Here is a 21,233-nt window from a genome sequence, read left to right on the forward strand (position 1 = left end):
GTGCCATGTCTAGGCACTGGCATTGAATATTTAGGCCCTCATCAGACCTGGAAATTATGTTAGTACCAGTATCTGCATACTTAATCAGGCAAAGCTAAGACTAATTAGATATGTGACTACTCTAGCACTTCATTTCATCATAGCCTTTCTCCACACATAGACCACCCTATTATAAGTAAGTCAGTTCTGCAGAAGTTAGAGGGCAGAGTCAATGCCACTGCTTAGTTAAATATCCTGAATATCTTCTACTGACCTGCTGATTGGGGTTTAAGTGAGCAGGATCCTTTCCTACTTGTTTAAACCCCTATGAATGTCTACTTCGTGATCTTCAATTTGCCACCATATGAACATAAGAAGATAAGAATAGCCATATTGAGTCAAACCAATGGTCTATCTAGCCTAGTTCTCTGTTTCCACAGTGGCCAATCCAGTTCACAAGTACCTGGCATAAACCCAAATAGTGGCAACATTCCATGCTACCATTCCCAGGGCAAGCAGTGGCTTCACCCATGTCTGTTTCAATAGCAGAGTGTGGACTTTCCTCCAGGAACTTTTCCAAACCTTTTTTAAATCTAGCTATGCTAACCGCTGTTAACATATCATCTGGCAATGAGTTCCAGAGCTTAACTATTCTTTGAGTGAAAAAATATTTCCTCCTATTTCTTTTAAATGTATTTCCATATAACTTAATTGACTGTCCCATGTTTTTTGTACTTTTTGAAAGGGGAAAAATCCAATTGCTCTTACCTGTTGTACACAATTCAGGATTTTGTAGACCTTAATCATATCCCCCCACAGCCATCTCTTTTCCAAGCTGAAGAGCCCTAAACTTTTTAGAATTTCCTCATATGAAAGGCGTTCCATTCCCCTTATAATTTTGGTTGTTCTTCTTTGAACCTTTTCTAATTCTGCTATATTGTTTTTGAGATATGTCGACCAGAACTGTGTGCAATATTCAAGGTGAGGTCTCACCATGGACAAAGCTCACTGTTCATTGTAGTGGCCATTTCTTAGATCAACTCCATTCTGTTTACATTTTTATGAAGGTACAATCTCTAGACATGAATACTACAATGATGTCTCACCAGAGGTTTAAACGAAAAAACAAAAAGCAACACACAGTTCCCACAAAAATGTAAATCACAGAGAAATCAAGTGGGAAGGAAGAAATGTCTCCAAACAAAGTCTTTTATTAAGAGCAAGGATACAATTCTACAATTCACAACTCAATTTTATAATTCATGACGCAACGCTTCAAGCGTTTTGGTACAGCTACACTGTACCTTCTTCAGGAGTCTACAACCAAATCAAAAATATAATTATACATATGTAACCACATGAACAAGAACTACCAAATATAAAAACATTAAAAATGTAGTTCTATTTTTAGGAAAAGTAATCGAGAAAGTAGTGTTGAATCAGTTAAATGATTATATACTACAAAAAAATTGCCTTGATGAGTTCCAATTTGGATTCGGACATGCGCACAGTGTCGAATTGTTAATGATCTCAGTATTGGAGACTTTGAGGGAAGGGATAGATAAACCTAACAAATATCTCATAGTATCCTTAGATGTCTCTGGTGCATTTGACACTGTAAATTTGGAAATTTTATTAATGAAATCGAAACAACTAGGTTTAGCAGGAGATGTGTTAAAATGATTCACATCTTGTCTAAATGGAAGAGCTTTAAGGGTGTGGTGTCAAGAATAGTGGAAGTTAAAAAAGGAGTCCTTATCGGCAATGCTGTTTAACATCTATATGGCCTCATTGGGGAAGAAGTTTAAAGAGATGGGAGTGCAATACAGAATATATGCTGATGATATTCTGTTCTTCCCAATAAAAGACATCCTTATTATAGATCTTTGCTTGCAAAAGTATATGGAAATGATCGGAAGTTGAATGAGTGAACATGATTTGAAATTAAATGTTAACAAAACGGAGGTAATGGTGGTGAAAGGCCAAAGAGATAATTTGGTTGTTATGGGGGGAAAAACTGTCAGTAAAAAAGGAGATGACTGTCCTGGGAGTGTGCTTAGATAGTTGTTTGACAATGGAAAACCAAATATTAAAAATAAGCAGGGTGGGATACATGCAACTTCAAATGCTTTATAGATTAAAGCCAATATTACCAGCATATGACTTCCGTACTATGGTTCAGACATTGATCCTGAGTAGGGTGGATTATTGTAATTCACTATACCTAGGAGTTGTGAAAGGGAAGTTGAGGGCTAGGCAAATGCTTATCAATTCCGCTGCAAGATTAATCACAGAGGTTCCTAGGAGTACCCATATAACTCCTGTGTTGAACAAACTACACTGGTTACCTATACAACAAAGAGTGCAGTTTAAGATGATTGCGATTATACATCTGACATTGTATCCTGCTTCCCCAAAGATCTTACAAGAATTCTTTGAGATCTATAAACCGAGAAGAGAGCTTAGAGATGTAAATGGCATAAAATTAAGTTTGGAGGGCAGAATATTGACTATGCATACTAGGATCAGAGCATCAGTGATATCTGTGGCTGGCGAAGAACTGTGGAATGCCTTGCCTGGTATCCTGCGGTTTTGTATGGAGAGGATGAATTTTTAAGAAAATGCTGAAAACTCAATTATTTGCCAATGCCTTCTTATGCTAAGGTATATTTCAGTTGATAATCGCCTTTTAGAATTTTTTTTACAGCAATGTATGATTTAAAGCTTGCTTGTATTTCTGAATTGATTGAATTTGAGCTCTAGCCTTGTTTATAACAGGGACGATTAATGATGTTGTTTAGACATGCCTTTGTTATATGTGATAATCGTAGGGAAACAAGATTTTATGTATGTGATATGGAAACCGCATAGTATGCGGTATATAAATTTTTAAATAAATAAATAAAATAAATATAAAATGTGCAACCTAAAATAAAAACAAGATAATTAAAAACACTATGAGACCTATGAACAAATATAAAATATGATGCATACATAAAAGTTAGGAAACCAATATCACTTGAGTCAAAAAATAAACTACTAGGCATAGATGTAAATTTTGGTAATATAATGAAACATATAAAAACAAATGTGAGTACATGACTAAAAAATGCAAGTGAATGTAATAGAGAAGTACATCTGAATAGAGCCCAAATCTTCAAAAATGCCATTTGCATCTTTGCTTTCCTGACTATTTTACCAGCTTCTCTTAACCTTTTCAGATATTGGTGACTGTCTTCCTTGTTCTGAAATCTCTTGAAATTTATGAATACTGTCTCTTTCTCCTTATCTTTTCAGTTACTTTTGAGAACCAAAGCAAACTTCTTTTCATTTAACTTCATTTATTTTCCTAACAAAAAGGAGTTGTGTCACTAACATTTAGGCGTACCCTTTTAAGCCAAGGAAAACCAGGTCTAAACACTTGCGGCTAAATTGTGCGCAGATTGGGCATAGTCTATATCAGTGTGCTGAGCCTTTAGGAATGTCCATGCTCCTTCCCTCACCAAGCCCTCTTTTCAGCTTCATACACCACTTTATAGAATGTGTACATAACTTTTAATCAGTGCCAATTAGCATCATGGATTGTTCTTGTTAAACAATTAAGTTGTGTGTGCAAATTGGCTTTGTGCACTGATTTGCGTGTACATCTTATAGCGCTATATACAGAATTTAGAGGTTAGTGTACACTATTAATGATATTCATTTTGTAATAAAAAAAGAAAAACCACATGAGAATTTTCTGGCTGCCTATTCTTACTCTGGGAGTTTTGGCTCTGATTTCTGTGTTTCGCCTCTTCCAAAGACAGCTGAAAGAGGAGACACAGAGATCGGCTATGTGAAGGGCTGCCTGCACTGAAATTGTGTTCAGAAAAGAAACTGGAAGGTGATCCAATTTGCAGATGACACAAAATTATCCAAAGTTGTTAAAAACACAAGCAGATTACAGGAAATTGCAGCAGGACATTGTAAGACTGAAAACTGGGAATCTGAATGGGAAATGAAATTGAATATGGACACATCCTGGAAGAATAATCCAAATTATAACTACATTATGTTAGAAACTTAGAAACATGACAACAGATAAAGGCCAATTGGCCCATCCAGGCTGCCCATCCACAGCATCCACTATTTCCTCCTCTCCCTATAGGCTACAGGCTCATTTTCAAAAAAGAAATATGTCTAAAAGGCAGCATAAGCCAGCACTTGGATGTCTTCTAATCAAATTGATCTAGTATTTGTGAAAAGATAGGAAATAAGAGAGAGAAGCTTGGTCAGTATCAAGAGAATACTGAGTGTTCATGTAGAGTTAATTTGTTGACGAGAATCTAGTTATGAATGGAAGGGTCTTCAATTTCTTCCTAACTGAGGTGTGGTTGGGTTCCGTTCCGATTGTCTCGTTGTTGTTAATACAGGTCAAGCCCAGACATACAAATTGTGCCCTGGACATATTCTTAAATGTTCAATTTGTGCACAAAAATCTCCATGCCATAAACTTGCCCTAGTCCCTCTCACAGCACGCCTCTAACATCCCACTCACCCCCCTTGAGATTTAAACGAACAGCATAGAAATCCATCTAGAAAATCGGTTTTGAAAACAGTGAATTGGAAGGGTTTGGCGAGGAAAATGTTGATCTGCCCCTTTAAGTCACTTTTTGGATGGTGTTTTTTTTTTTCTTTTTTGAAAAAGAGCTCCATCACTTATTTATTTATCTTGTGGCGTAATCAATCCTTTGTTTCCAAGAATAGAAGAAACAGTTTCAAGGCAAAATTAGAACGGGAATCAACTGCACAATTATAACATACTCATAATCATATAAACATATGAGACTTCAGGCTGGAGTGGAGAAGGGAAGTAGAAAGATTACTTGTGGGACATATGCAATCAAAAATCTGTTTTTCTATTTCCAAGTTGTAATAACAGATCTGTAATTTGTAAATTGCTGGCATGGTTCAAAACGGTTACCTGAGGAGAAACTGGAGCTGAACAGTTGTCACCAAACTATGACTGTCTTTGTTTGCACTGTACAATAAGATCTCTGTGCTGTGGACATGCAGAAGCCCGTTCTTATGTCTTCAGTAGTAAACTTACCACCGACAGTATTATCCTTAGAATTGTCCTCGAAAACATGCTAGTTGAACCAAAATATCAATTTTCTGTAATGAAACAGTTTTTCTTCCCTTTTTTTTTTTTATTATTAAGTTGGGCCAGAATCAGTAGCTGTGTTTTGCAGATAGGATAGTAAAGGAATGTTGATATTTTTGTTGCTTTTAACCCCTGCCGTATTAAGCTTTCTCAGCTAACCCTATTTGGAAGTTGTGACTTGGGGGCAGCACCCCTTTCCTGGATGGTCTCTTCTTAGGAACGACTGCTTTCTGATGGAGTGCTAGGATTACTATTGATTCAGCTGGTTTATGTTTTTGGGGTTTGTTTTTTGTTTTGTTTTTTTTTAAACCAGTTTCACGAGAGCCTCAGTTCCACTAGTAAAGGGTTAACTGGAAGGGCCCTGGCACAGTAGATAGAGAAAATAATAAGCTGACCTCAATTATCCATAGATCAGAGGACCTGCTGCGAGCCAATAAGACTAGATGTTCACTACAAATCCTATACGGCATTGGAATATAAGTTCAAAACTAAACTAGGATTGGCCAAACAGTTTCCAGCCAAGTAACTGGGTAATGGGCATCTTAAATTTCAAGTTTTATTTAAAATTAGTTAAATCGCCTATACAGGGTTTCTAGGTAGTCTACAATTAAAAGATAATAATAGGTATTTACAAAACATTACATTCTAGACCAGAGGTTCCCAACCCTGTCCTGGAGAACTACCAGGTCAGTCGGGTTTTCAGGCTAGCCATAATAAATATGCATGAGAGAGATTTGCATATAACGTAAGTGACAGGCGTGCAAATCTGCTCCATGCATATTCATTAGGGCTATCCTGAAAATCCAATTGGCCTGGTGTAATTTTGTCTGTAAACAGTCTCTTCCTCTGTAAACCGCTCTGAACTGTTTGTGGTATTGCGGTATATAAAAATAAAGTTATTATGATTATATATTTAAGACCTTTGGTGTCTCAAGCCAGATCTTATGTAAGGGATTCAGGCCATTTTTTGCAGATGCTGCATAATGTACCTCAAGAAGTATGGGAAGCTAGTATTATTTTCTGAGCAAATAACTCAGGCATGGCAATCCCTACTGATAAGAATGGTTGAGTATGTGATATTCCAATTCAGTATAACAACAATAGAATCTCGCTATTTGTTAAAGATAGAACAATGATTTATTTACACCTGGGACACTTTGGCACCATAAAGGTTAAATGCAGAAATTGATACCCGACTGATAAATGGTATATCAAAAACAAAGAAAACTTGAATGGTTCAATCTGTAGGATTAATGGCCCTTTCAGTAATCCGAAAGGTGGGCAAGCAGAGACAAAAGCATTTTATTCCATAGGTAGTTAGCATTCAAGTTAGAGAATGACACGGTGAAAAAATTGGTCCCCGTCACCGCCCCGTCCCCGTCTCACCATCCTCTGCACCGCCCCGTCACCGCCATTCCCTTCACCGCCCCGTCACCGCCACTGCCACCCCATTCACCGCCCCGTCACCGCCACTGCAACCCCATTCACCGCCCCGTCACCGTCACCGCTGCATACATAAAAGCCTCAAACGGGTACGATTTTATATACTTTTCTTTATTTACGTATAAAGGAAACATTCTTTAAAACTTTAAAACTTTAAAAATTAATTAATATTTGTTTCATTTTTCGAAGAGGTCTAGACAGATGACAAAAATATGCAATGTCACCTCTGAAACAACTATAGAAAAATAGACTGATATAAATTCTCAAAACTGACACATTTTTATCACTAAATTTAAAATATTTATTTTTCATACAATTTTTCAATCACTAATCTTCCACCACCCCTGGGGCTAGCAATGCACAGACATAAAACTACACAGTCTTACATGCAAAGGGGTTGGAAATAAAATAATCTTATTCGCTTTGCACTCTGATTAAAAAAAAAGAACCAGCTCAGTGCTGCAAGAGTAGCCCAGCCAGACTTCAGCACGGAGCTGGTCCTACTAGAAACCTCTAATGTGGCTTAGTAAAAGAGACCCTAAAAGCAAATAATCTCACCTGCATCAGAGCAAATGAAAATTTCAGCATGAGAATGTGTATGCTATTGGAAAGAGTAGCTCAGCCAGACCTCAGCACGGAGCTGGTTTTTTTTTTTTACACAAACATTCCTTTCCTTACCTCAGCTTGTAACCGACGAAGTTTTCAGGTTTTCAAGAAGCTGCGAAATCCAAATCCTCTGCTCAGCTCCGAAATCACAATCGCTACTGCTGCACTACAAGCCATTAAATATCATGTGCGGCAGTAGCGATTGGTCCCCTACTTTGATCTGACAAATGAGGAGCCAGTATATTGGGGGGCGGAGTCAATGCGGCAACGTGCAAGTTGGATCGAGAGTTGGAGGAGACAGACAACATGGCGGAGACATCAAACACCCGGTCACGAACACGGTGAAACACAGGTAAATAGCGGTTCCTAGAAGGGGGTACATTGGCCTGTGGGGACAAATCTTTTCACCGTTTTTGCGGGCGGTGAAAACTTTTGTCCCCGTGTCTGCGGCGATTTGGCTTTGGAGTCTCCATAACCCGCAGCCAAACCGCAGCCACGCCGCGGCTCCCTGCGGGGATCGCTCCCCGTGTCATTCTCTAATTCAAGTATATGGATAGTCAGAAGCTATGGTTGTGAGTGGGATTGTTTTAATGTGAACACATGAGACAGAGTTGTGAGGGGCAGAATGTGTGGTGCAGTGGCTCGAGCTACAGCCTCAGCACCCTGAGGTTGTGGGTTCAAATCCCGCACTGCTCCTTGTGACCCTGGGCAAGTCACTTAATCCCCATTGCCCCAGGTACATTAGACAGAGTGGAAGCCCACCAGGACAGTTAGGGAAAAGTGCTTGAGTACCTGATTAATTTGTAATCCGCATAGAATTGTGGGATAAGCAGAATATAAATTATATTTGAAGTTGTGTGGGAGAGAGCATTTGAAGCAACACTTGCCTGATGAGAAATGAATGGTGGCTTTAGTGTAAAGTCAGGCAGGGTGAAAGGTTTGGAGTGAATGAGATAAGTATTTAGGGTGGATGAGTGTGGAATTATGGTAATAGCAGAGCATACCACAGAGTGTTGGGGGAATGTGTGCACAGTGTGTATGCACTAAGACTCATCTACTCATTAAAGAAACATGATCACATTACAGAAGCATATCTCCAATCGCACTGGCTTCCGATCCCAGCAAGAATACAATTTAAATTCTACTGCCTACTATATAAGACTTTATACAGAGACAGTCCAAACTACCTGAATAACCGCCTCATCCACAACACCGCAACCAGACATAGGAAAACTCACACCCTATTCTCATACCTCCCAATTAAGGAGGTCAAATTGGAAAAATTGTGACAGATTGAACTATAATTTTTGGTGGAACTCAGTTTGCCATATATATAAAATGGAACATACATTTGCAACACAAAAAGGATATATGGATAAATTCAAAAAGATTTGGGGACCATTAACAAAATATTGTAATAATTGAATTTCATTTTCCCATAATAAGAAAATAGTTAAAGAAGAAAGGGAGGGAGGGGATATGTGAGGGGGATTTATACTCTTTATTATAAATTATAAATAAAATATTATTAATAGATGGTATTCTTACATGAAAACAATGTAATAAAGGGAGGGGAAAAAGGTTAATAATTTAAAAAATAATTGATAAAATCATTACAGTATATATGTTGTATAATTTTATAAGAAAAATAATTACAGTTATATGATATATAAAATCATAAGAAATATAAGATAAGAAATGTTATGTATAAAATACATTATAGAAATATCAAGTGTATTATTAAGATAATTGTATGAAAATTTATGACACTTGTTGTTAAATGAAAAAAATCAATAAAAAACTTAAACAGGAAAAAAAAAAAAAAAAAAAAAGGAGGTCAAACGGAAAAAACTATATGATGGCCTCCTGGCCACTCAAACAGCCAAACTAGACAACCAAATCGCCAATCTACTGACAGCATCCCTCGACTACAAGACTTTTAGAAAATAAATAAAGACCATACTCTTCAAGAAAACTCTGAAAAAAGAAATAATACCGCAAGTCTCAAACTCCACCTCTCACTAAAGCCAACTACCCCAAACAAATAACCTTACCCATTTTCACTCTTTTTGAAAATGACCAATTTTTTTTTTTTTTGTAAGTTCTTGTTGTAATACATCTTGGATAATTCTTTTGTAATCCGCCTTGAACTGCAAGGTAATGGCGGAATAGAAATCCCTAATGTGATGTAATGTTTAAGCAGTTGGAGTGAATGAGACAAGTATTTAGAGTGGATGAGTGTGGCCCTGTCAAACCCCTTGGACAATCTCCACACACTTCAGGCTTCTTTGGCTCTTGCAGCTCAGATGTTCCCACCCTTGAAGACCAAGCACTACGTAATGTCAGTAGTAGAAATAGGGCACGATTTCTCTTAATACACAAGGTTTTATATTATTTTTAGGACACTTCCCAGAACCATTCCACTATAGGAAAGACCAGCCAAAATTACCATCACGTAGCCATTGGCTATCAGAGCCTAAAGGAGCTGAACTAATCAGATTCTAAAGGAGGTGGGGGAAACACATTTGGAACATCTCCTTGCAAATTTAGAAGAAACGACTAAAACTTTGCATGTAAAACAAGAACACATGCTAACCGTTTTCAACACGCTTCTAACTGGAAGGTGATATGACTGATTGAGATGGAGTTTGTAGCTTCCATATCTCTAGATGCGAAACATAACCACTGTACGGCACAAAAGCAACTCATCCAATTTCTTTTAGTCATGGGCCACCCTGTACAAGCAGTATGTGATTCAGTTCTCCTGGCCTCTTTTCTCCATTCTGTATATCCTGAGATGACTCAGGCTTGCAGCCAGAGAGCCTTCTTTTCACCTCTTGCTTGCTTAAAATGTAAACAGAATATGCTTTTGCCAATTGAATTAAAACGGAGAGAAAAACATCACATAATGGCAGAGGAGGTGGCCTCATCTGCACCAAACCCTCCCCCCCCCATCCCAACTGCCTGCCTGCTCTTAAAAGTTTAGTCCTGTAATGCAACTGCTGTTTGGGGACCTCCAGAGATGCCAGAAACCCTTTGCTGGAGATTACTTGGCTGCACGCCCTTTCCTGTTATTTTTTTTTTTTTGCTTTACTTTTTTGTTTCCTGTAATAGCATTGTTTTCACTCAACAGTCAGGCCACCCGCCAGCTTGAATCTCCCTTCCTCCCCTTGGTCTTAAAGGGGAACGTTATGTAGTCTGTAACTATGAAGAGTTGACGTGCGATAAAATTGCTATGACTTCCCTTTTACCAGCATTTATACTGGAGGTTGTTAACCCTGTCATCTGATACAGAGAAAGCGAGTCAGTGTTGTCACTAGAGACATGCAAAGCTGTCAGACTTCCGTGAAACAAAGCGAATGGAATCCACAGTAGACTGAAGAGTCACACCAGTAGATATATAGATATTATATCAGTCTTATACACACTGAATCCACTATTAATGCAAAACACCCATTTGTGATTGTGATACTTGAAAGATTTTACTTTGTTTAACCGAAGAAGCAAACTGTCAATGTTTATACACTTCTCCCTCCGTATTCGTGGTTTCAGCTGTCTGGCTCCTCCCCTCAAATTACATCAGCTTGCATAGAGAAATCGCAGATTCCAAACGTTTACAGAGAAAATCACCGATTCCCAGCACTTTCTTCACCGTGTTTTGCCTCTCCTTCAGGAACAGGCCAGGTCTCCCGCCATGTTATTCGCGGTTTCACCCTATTCACGATGGTTTTTAATAGAAGACGGCGAATAACATATGAAAAAGTTATTCGCGTTTTTTCTGTATTCGCGGGGCTGTAGACTAATTTCTAGCGTAAGATGGTGATATGCCCAAAACCTGCTCCAGGAACCACACAGCCAGTCAAGTCCTAAAATCTTCAAGCTTTGGTGATCCATTAAATGCAGAGTTATGTAATGCATATTCATTATGGAGATCTTGAAAACCCAACTGAGCTTAGGGATAGCAGGATAGGTTTGGGAAACCCTGGTGCAGCGCTATTGAAACAGCAGCATTTTATAAAGAGGTGTAGTATCCTATTATGATGGCTAGCTGCTCATCAGCCCTCTTTATAATAATAATAATAATAATAATAACTTTATTTTTCTATACCGCCATAGTCAGGTGACTTCTAGGCGGTTCACACTGTAAGAAGGCTGGACATTCAGCGAATAACAAGGTCACAATACAATACAATAAGTCAACATACAATACAAGGCAAAACAATACAATACAATACAATACAATGAGTGTATACCACACAGTACAATATAATACAACGAGTCTAAATATAATACAATACAATAAGTCTAAAGACAACACCACACAGCAATGGTGGATGCACGATTACTCTACTTAAGTTGGAGCGTACTCAAATTTACAATATAGATTCTGTTCCTGGAAAGTGTTTTACTCGAATTTGGAGTGTCTTTTGGAACTCCTTTCTTGTTAAGGCGAGAAGCAGACTTTTGATTATGTGACATTATTGCATACTTCATCCTTCTGAGTATCTGGGTAGGGTTTTTTGTGTTTTTTTGGGAGGGAGGGTGTTATTTTTCCTGTTAGCATATCATTGTATAGCAGCATAGCTTGTTAGATATTTGTCACCTCATATGTTACTGATGTTTTCTGTGATTCCAATTGTTTTTCAATACAATTTTGCTGCTTAATAGATATATATCCAAGCAGGTCAGCTCAATAACTGGCTGGCCCACATCATCTCACGCGCCTCATCCTACCTAAACTTCAGGAAACTACTAAAAACTAATCTATTTACCAGATTTACAACCTAAGACCTCTATGCCCTACCCATGGCCCCTTTTATCTCACCATGTCTTGCACCCCATTAAACTGCATCTACATCTGCTGATTGTACCCTCTCTGTTTTTACCTAAATGCCCATATCCACTGTCTCTACCCCTTTGTTATACCTAAATTCTTAGATTTAACCTTATGCAGATTGTCTTGACCTTCTATACTGTACTTTTTTACTCTGATTGTACCTTTCTCTGATTGCTCCATCTTTCGCCGATTGTACCATTTTCCCTGATTGCTCCATCTTTCGCTGATTGTACCATTTTCTCGGATTGCTCCAATTTTCTCTGATTGTACCATTTTCTCCGGTACCTAGTTTCTCTGATTGTACCAATGTAACATTTCGCTGATTGTCCAGCCTTTCTTCATTGTAAACCGCCTCGAACTACTATGGCTTTGGCGGTATATAAGAAATAAATTATTATTATTATTATTATTATATATAGAAACATGATGGCAAAGGCCAAAAGGCTCATCCAGTCTTCCCCTTCTTATTCCTTCCCTTCTCAGCTCCTACTTTTGAGAACCAAAGCAGCCTTCTTTTCCTCTTACTTGCCTCACAAAAAGGTTTGTCGCCCTTATACTAACTCCTTTCAGTTTTGCCCACTGTATTTCTACTCCTTCCAAGCATTCCCTTCCAGACAACAATTCCTTGGTGTAATACCCCATCCAAACAAAGTCATTGTTTTTAAAGTCTAGAACCTTTACTTTTAAATGAGCCCTCTCTGCACCCGTCTTAATATTAAATTGTATCATGCAGTAATCACTGGATGTCAGATGATCACCCACTGTAACATCAGAAATACTTTCCCCGTTTGTAAGCACTAAGTCCATATTAAAATGAGCACTCTGACCAATGCCCTGACATCGCTTAGGGGTTCACAAAATCTAGCACTGACTTTTAAGGACTGAAATTACTGACCGGTCTAGACCAAAACCTCCGTTGACCTCTCCAGACCACTAATGATGTTCAGGTAACCGCTTGAGAGGGCAAAGGTTAACTTTAAGGTGGAGGGTTGGGAAGGGGAGTGGGGGGGGGGCTTGAGCATATGGGACTTGGACAGAACTTGAGTCATGAAGGCCTTATGGTGGGGGTGGGGGCCAGGAGAGATCTTGCTATGATGCCCCCACATTGATGTCCCGGGGTTATTTTACCCTAACATGACTTGTGGTGTATCTGTGTAAACTTTTTAGAATACATATACTGTACAGTATAAGTGAAATACTGTATTTGAATGCTGGCTGCCAGTGAATGAATAATTTGTTTTGAATATCAGGTTAAAAGAAAATAGACAATGCTGGATTTCAGAAGCTGTCTAGAAGCAGCTACATCAAAATTAACGCCTGCTCTGCATGCCTCCAGCGTTTTAGTAAACTTCAACATCAAAACTTCCAGCACTTTAAATAAATAATATGACCAAGCCTAATATTAGTCTGGACCAGTAGTGATCCTCAGAGGGTTAGACTACCCCAATGGTTCTTGTGAAACAGATCACAGAACCCGATCTTCATTGGATCAACAGTAGCTTAACTATATTTAAACTATTTTTTTTTTAAAAAAATTTTTTTAAGTTTTTTAGTTTTTTCAATATATTTTCTCCTTATATACTTTTCTTCATAAATTCATATATCTTCATAAGTTCATGTATTCATATTTAGCTTAATAATACTTAGCTTTAATGTAGTAGCATGTATTAAGGGAGCGCCTCTACCAACATGCTCATGTTTCAATAGCTTTCATCAGGGTTGAGGCTCCCAGTGTTAAATCTAAAAAATAAATAAATAGTTTTAACCAGAGAGAAAATCCTTATTATATATTAATTATTATTTAACTTACTAATCAGGACATCTATCCAACATGTTTAAATTCAAAGTTTAAAGTTTAAAATATTTGAATCTAAAGTTTGAAATGTATCAAACTTACTGTCAAAGATGCTTCAATCTCCTTGAATGGTCAAGTCTTTCCTATCACAGATTCCATAAAAATCCTGGGAGTAACACTAGACCGCAACCTTACCCTTGAATCACACACCGACTTTCTGGTCAGAAAATGCTTCTCCGCCTTGTGGAAACTAAGAACCATCAGAAAGTACTTCGATACAACCTCATTCCGCTTACTGGTGCAATCCTCCATTCTAAGCTTACTCAACTACTGTAACATCATCCATCTGGGTTTCTTCAAAAAAACCATTCAAAGACTCCAAATCATCCAAAATTCGGCAATCCGTCTGATCTTTGGTCTAACAAAATGGGAACACATAACCCCCTACAACCAAAAACTCCACTGGCTGCCCGTGGAAGCAAGAGTGCAGTTCAAATTTGCCTATCTCTGTCTGAAATCCATCTTTGGTTCAACCCCCTTATACTTGGTTCCCCATTTTACCTTAGATTGTCCATCCAGACCCACACACAGAACTCACCTGTTTAGCCATCCAACTCTGAAGGCCTGCTGCTACAAAAGATACCTGAATAGAACACTCGCCTTCCAAGCTGGGCAACTAAATGATTGGCTGGCCACTATTATCTCGCGCTCCTTATCCTACCTAAACTTCAGAAAATTATTAAAAACCAACCTATTTAACCGATTTGTTACCTAGACCTCTATGCCTGACCCTGTTCCCACTTCCTCTAAACCCTCCCCTGTTCCCTACTCACCTTTACTTATGGCTCCTACATACTGTACTTGTATCCTGCTTCCTACTTAAATTGTACCTTGTATCCTACTTACCTATTCAAATTGTATCTTTGCTAGCCGTTTGTACCTATATTCGCTGATTGTCCAGCCCTTCTTTGTTGTAAACCGCCTCGAACTACTACAGCTTTGGCAGTATCTATCTATCTATCTATAATATAATAAAAGGTTACTCGCGCATGCGCACTCCCATCTGCGTGTTCCGTTTTCCGTGCGCTGTAGGGCACTGCAGGTAGGAGTGCGCATGCGCCAGAATCCTCCCCCCCCCCCCCGGGCGGATGTTGTCGGCGGCTGTTGGTGGCGGATGTCGGCGGCGGTGGCTGTCAGTGGCGGATGTCGGCGGTGGTGGCGGCAGGCCACGGCAGACAAGAGCTACAGTAAAAATAATTAAGTGGCGACTTCTAAGACCTCAAACCCGAGACTCACAGGATAAAGCTAAAAAAAAAAAGGGAGACACAATCCCACCACGTGTCAGCATGAATAAAAACCTCCAACACCTGCCCCAAAAATGCCAAAGAACTGTTTAGAAGAATGATAAGTGAAGTCCTTAAGATCTGGATGTAACACATGCTACAGAATGACCAATCCCTACTGATTCAAAAAACTATGCAACTTAACCCGATCAGCCTGTCCATTACTTACAGCCTGGGCACATGCACACACACAGGGAAGTGATGGGAGAGAAATGGTGCTGCATAGGAGGCAGGGAGAGAGACAGATAGATAGAAGGAAAAAAGAAAGCCACAGGGGCAGGGAGAGACACAGAAAGACAGACAGACAAAGGGGGCCAGGGAGAGAGACAGACAGCGGGAGGGAGAGAGAGACACAAATAAAGACACACAGACATATATTCTAGCACCCGTTAATGTAACGGGCTAAAATACTAGTATAATAAATAAATAATTATTATTATTGTTATTGTTATAACTACTTAGTGAATATTACAAACATCTTTTCAGCATCACTGCTGCTTTCAGATGAGGATGTCACCCTCCAAGTCGAGTACAGTGAGATTTATGTACTGGCAAGACACGTCATCCTGGGATACAGTGAAAGAAATTGAATAGGGGAAACATGGCTCTGAGTACTCAGAGCTGGAAGCAAGAGAGCCCAAACATTGAAAGTGGATCCGTTTAGACTTTATTTACAATTTACTATACCACCTAGGCTATATACAACAGAGCTCAGTGGTTTGCAATTCTAAAAAAAAAACCAAAATAAAAAGTTTGGAAAAGGAACTGCAATGTTTACGGGACAGAACACATTCAGGTCCGTTGTTAAACCTGAATCCAAGTGAGGCCACTCAAGCCACTCATTAACGACATGGCTGAGATCCCAGAAGTTAATGGTATTACTCGAGGTTTAAGTTTGTTAAGATTCTAATTGACAGCCGCTGACTGAGGGATTTGCTCTGATTACCTTCTTGTAGGCATGGAAAGATTTTTGGTACCTGTGGAAGCTAATAGGGGCTCATTTTCAAAGCACTTAGACCCACAAAGCACCAAAGGTTTCTATGGCACTTTGTGTGTCTAAGTGCTTTGAAAATGAGCCTCATGCATGTATCTAAGTTCTGGGACCATTTGGTTGCCTTTCCATCTTCTTTGTCTCAACTAAATTACTGTAAATGCAATTCTTTAGGATTGCTTTTCCATAGCTGCCTTGGGTATCAAGGCTTTGATATGTTAAAATCTCCTGAGTAAGATTATTTTTGTAGTTGGAAGCTCCAGCATATTGATCCCCAGAAATCAATATAAGGTAGGGTTCAGCGACCCCTGTCTTGTGTGTAATCATGAGCTGATTACAGAAAAAAAGCCCATAAAATGGTTTATTCATCTTAACTTTCAACTAAAAATACCCTCCAAAGTCCTGACAAAGCTATGTTTTTCTTATGTAAGGGCTGCAAAAGAAATACAACGAAAATCGCTGGACCAAGTGTAAAGCCCTCGATGGAGACTGCCTCAGCTTTGTTGGTTGGGCTGATAATGTTTCAGCGGCCCCTCGTCTACTATCAGTGAATCATTCAAAGTAGTGTGGGAGGTGAACAGAGACAGACAGACAGCTTGTTCCACTTACTTGATAAAGGCTTAAAAATAATGAATAAAGGAACATAATCAGTAAAAAAAAAAAAAAAAAAAAGAACAACAATATGAGTATACAATAAAAACACAAAAATAAAAAGCTTTGTAAGTGGGCAGACTGAATGGATCTGCCATCATCTACTATGTTACTACCGTGTTTCCCTGAAAATAAGGCAGTGTCATATTAATTATGTGTCAAAAAAACACACTAGGGCTTATTTTGGGGGGGTGTCTTATTTTTTCATGTACAACAATCATCTCTCCCTTCCTCTCCTCTACCCCAATTCTTCCTCTTTCCTTTCTCCCCCCCCCCCCCACATGTGCAGCATCATTCCTCTTCTCTCACCCATCCCCCTTGTGCAGAACCCCATTGACCCTCCCACCATGAGACTGATATACCTCTACTCCGAGGCCTTCTAAAGCAGCAGGGGTGGGGGTTGCTGAATTGACGAGTCCGATTTTTTTCAGCAAAACAGGCCGCACTAGAGTCAGGGAGTGTCGGCTGGGGGGGGAGGGGGGGTTCAGGGGTTGATCTTAACTAGGGCTTATTTTAGGGGTTGGGCTTATATTAGAAGCATCTTTAAAAATCATGCTAGGGCTTATTTTCAGGGAAACAGGGTATGTAAGTAGGATGGGTATCATTCACCAACTCTTTCTAAGATAGCAGCACGCAAAGGCAGCTTGTTGTAATGATTCAGTGCTGCTTATGTCTCTAGTTAGAGGTCAGTTCGCAAAATTATTTAGAAAACCGAAAAAAACAAACAAACCATGAAAACCATACTAAAAAACCTCATAAAAATAACTGAGCACATTTTTTTAAACCACAATAAAAGTCTGTTTCATTCTCAAAAAGATGAAAAACACTTTGAAAACAAACCGTGGCAGGTGCTCACTTCTCGCACATGCTCAGATCTCTGCCACCAAAAGTGGAATGGCTCAGAGCCATCTGGAACCCCTTGGGATCGTATCTCCCTGTTGCACATTGCTGGGACCTTGGTATGAGGGATCTAAGTTCAAATATCTAGAGATATGAGGCATTGCACATCCGTGAAGATTATTTTTTTTTTAAAAAACAACCTCACAAATGTATGTACAAATATCACAAATTAATATACACTTCCCCCCTCTGTATTCGCAGGGGTTAGGGGTAGAGCCGGGCCGCGAATATTAAAAAACCGCAAATAACATTTGGGCCGGTTCTGCCCCTAACCCCCGCTTCCCCCCGGCTATTGTAAGCCCTGAAAGCCCCCCCTTAAGCCTTACCTGGTGGTCTAGCGGGTTTTCAGGCAGGAGCGATCTTCCCACGCTCCTGCCCCATGCAGATCGCTCACAGGAAATGGCTGCCTTGAGCTCCCATAGTCTCTCGAGCCATTTCCTGTGAGTGATCTACGTGGGAAGATCGCTCCTGCCCCGAAAACCCACTAGACCACCAGGTAAGGCATAAGGGGGAAGGGGCTTACAGGGCTTATAATAGCCCGAATAAAGAAAAAGTATTTTTAGGTTTAAAACCGCAAACAAGCGAATCCATAGATATGGAATTCGCAAATACGTTGGGGGAAGTGTAGAGCAAAAGACCTCCAAACTTTACCATGGTACTATTTGTTATTATAATTAATCATTAAAAAAACCCTTTTCAGTGTTTTGTTTATTACTCATTATTGTTTTACATACAGTACTCCCCCGATATTTGAGGGGTTCTGTTCCAGGAACCCCCGCGAATCTTGAAAAACCGCGAATACGGTTTTTCATGGGGGAGACTGGAGAGGGCAGCGGGAAAGGCAGGAGAGAGCAGCCGGAGTGCCAGCGAGTGCAGGAAATCACTCGCTGTATGCTCCGACCGCCTCTTCCTGCACTAAGTTGGGCCTTATCCAATCAGGAGCTGCGTGTCAAAGCAGCTCCTGATTGGATAAGGCCCGACTGTAGTGCAGGAAGAGGCGGTCAGAGCATACAGCGAGTGATTTCCTGCACTTGCTGACGCTCTGGCTGCTCTCTCCTGCCTCTCCCGCTGCCCTCTCCTTGTCAGCAGTTTGCATTCGGAAAATACCGTGAAGGGCTGGGACCGCGAACCGCCGACCGCAAGCAACCGGGGGAACACTGTATATCTAAATAAACCCAATTATGATACTTAACTTAAAATTCAGGCTTATGATTCATCTGTTGAATACAAACACAGGATAACATCAGGTAAAAAATAAAGAGGTTTTTTTTTATGCCCAATGATGATAACAAATACCAGAGGTTTTCCTCTGCTAAATTTGGAAGCTTCCCCCTATATTTAGTACAATACTTTGTTCTATTTTTTATATGTGCTTCAGACTGATGGATTTAAGTTCCCAGCAAAATTCTTGGGAGTGTTCTAGGAGGCTTCCGGACACCATGGATAGAACCATCAGAACAGACCCGAGGACAAGCCATTAGGAAGTCACAGCAATGTAAGAGCAGCGTTGTATCGATGGAAGACTTCCTGTAGGGTACTAGAGCACACACACAATATTTTTCTTATGCAGGTCTGCCAATGTTACTTGGCATTTGTTGCACTGAAAGTGACCCTCTACTGTTAATTATTTGCAGTGTGATTTATCACTGCTATTTGCTTGCTGGGGGGTTGATTGATTTAGTTTCTTGAGCATTGAACTCTGTACTAAAGAACTCTACATTGTTCTTGGAGTTAAATATATTTGTTTCCCATCCAGACTGGCATAAGCCTGAGCTGGAGTGTTGTCTCCCATTATATTCTAGTACAGTGGAACCTTGGTTTACGAGCATAATTCATGCCAGAAGCATGCTCGTAAACCAAAGTGCTCGGCCCCCGTAAGAACGGGCTACTGGGCTTGATTGACCATTGGGCATCTCTTCTGCTGCCATGAACCACGGCAGTTCGGGGGGGAGGGGCGATCGAGGCAGGGGAGATGAGCCATCTCTCCTGCCGTGATCCATTGTGGTGGGGGATGGGCAGGTTGCCAGGGCCGCTGAGCTGATCGCGGCAGCCGCGATCAGCTCAGTGGCCCCTTTTTGGAACTTAGACCTGTTTGACTTGGTCTAAGTCAAAACGTATAATTTCCGACTGGGCAACTTTGTTAAACTTTTGGTTATACTTGCTGTACGACTAAGTCTAGGTCGGCCCACCTCCCGCCCTTTCCCCTCCTCCCAAAACGCCTATTTTCGCTCTAGGCATTCAGAGGCAGGGGAAAGGCCTGAGCTGGTTGTAGATACAGTGGTGCCTCGCATAACGAACGCCTCGCACAACGAACGCTGCACACAACGAACTTCATGTCTTGATTCACACAACGAACTTCGTTTCACACAACGAACTTCACACAACGAACTTCGTTTCACACAACGAACTTCGTTTCACACAACGAACTTCGTTTCACACAACGAAGTCGCCCGAGCTGCCGATGTATTGCATCCTTCCGCGCAGGCACTGCAGGCAGTCGTTAGTCACTGCGCTTAACTGCCCTCTCTCACTGTATACAGTCGTCCTTTTAAGATAAACTCAATATTTTTTTATATCATGGCTTCTAAAAAAAAGCAGGAAGGTGATTTCTGTTGAAATGAAACGGGAAATAATTAGAAGGAGTGAATGTGGGGTAAAACAGTGTGACCTCGTCAAAGAGTTTGGCCTCAGCAAGACCACCATTTTCACCATTTTGACAAATTTATCTTTTTTTATGTCATCTTAGCATATTTTATGCTGCAGAACGAATTATTTTTTTTAACATGTATTGTTATGGGAAAACGCGTTTCACATAACGAACTTTTCACATAACAAACTTGCTCCTGGAACGAATTAAGTTCGTTGTGTGAGGCACCACTGTACGTCTAAAACCAGCTTTGATTATCGGTGCTTGGACGATCTGGCTTTTTGATCTTCCAAGTACCGATTTAGGCCACTTTTTGGACGTTTCTTTTATTTTTTTATTATGAGGCCCATAGTATTCTGTAAATGGTATACATATGTTCGAGGCATGCCCACACCTTCCCATGTTTCATCCATGTGTACACCTTTTGTAATTATGCACTATTAGAACTAATGTTCTATCTTATAGAATGGTGCATAGTGCACATAAGTAAATCAGTGACACTTTTTTGTGCACTTATGCTCACAAGGCACTCGTAACTACACATTCCCAATTATAGAATTCTCTTTCATGTTTCCCCAGGATTAGAAAGCTGTTAAACGATAAACACATTATAGTTATAAAGTCCACATTATTTCAAGGGTGTTCTAAGATGGGAGAAACTGATGGCCGTATTGAAGAGAGTTATTTTTTTCTCTTCCAGTTACAGCACTTCATTGCGCAATGTGGCAGAGCTTGAGAAGAAAATAACCGAATTAGAGGAAAGGCATAAAAAGATTGCTCTAAGACTAAAAACTTTGAACTTGGCACACAATGAGGTTAAGGCATTACAGACATCTAAAATTGAGAAATCGGTAACATTTAGTAAACAAAAATATTATGAACAGGGAGGTAAAATGAG

Source organism: Geotrypetes seraphini, chromosome 19 (genome assembly GCF_902459505.1).
Source record: "Geotrypetes seraphini chromosome 19, aGeoSer1.1, whole genome shotgun sequence".
NCBI classification, from domain to species: Eukaryota; Metazoa; Chordata; class Amphibia; order Gymnophiona; family Dermophiidae; genus Geotrypetes; species Geotrypetes seraphini.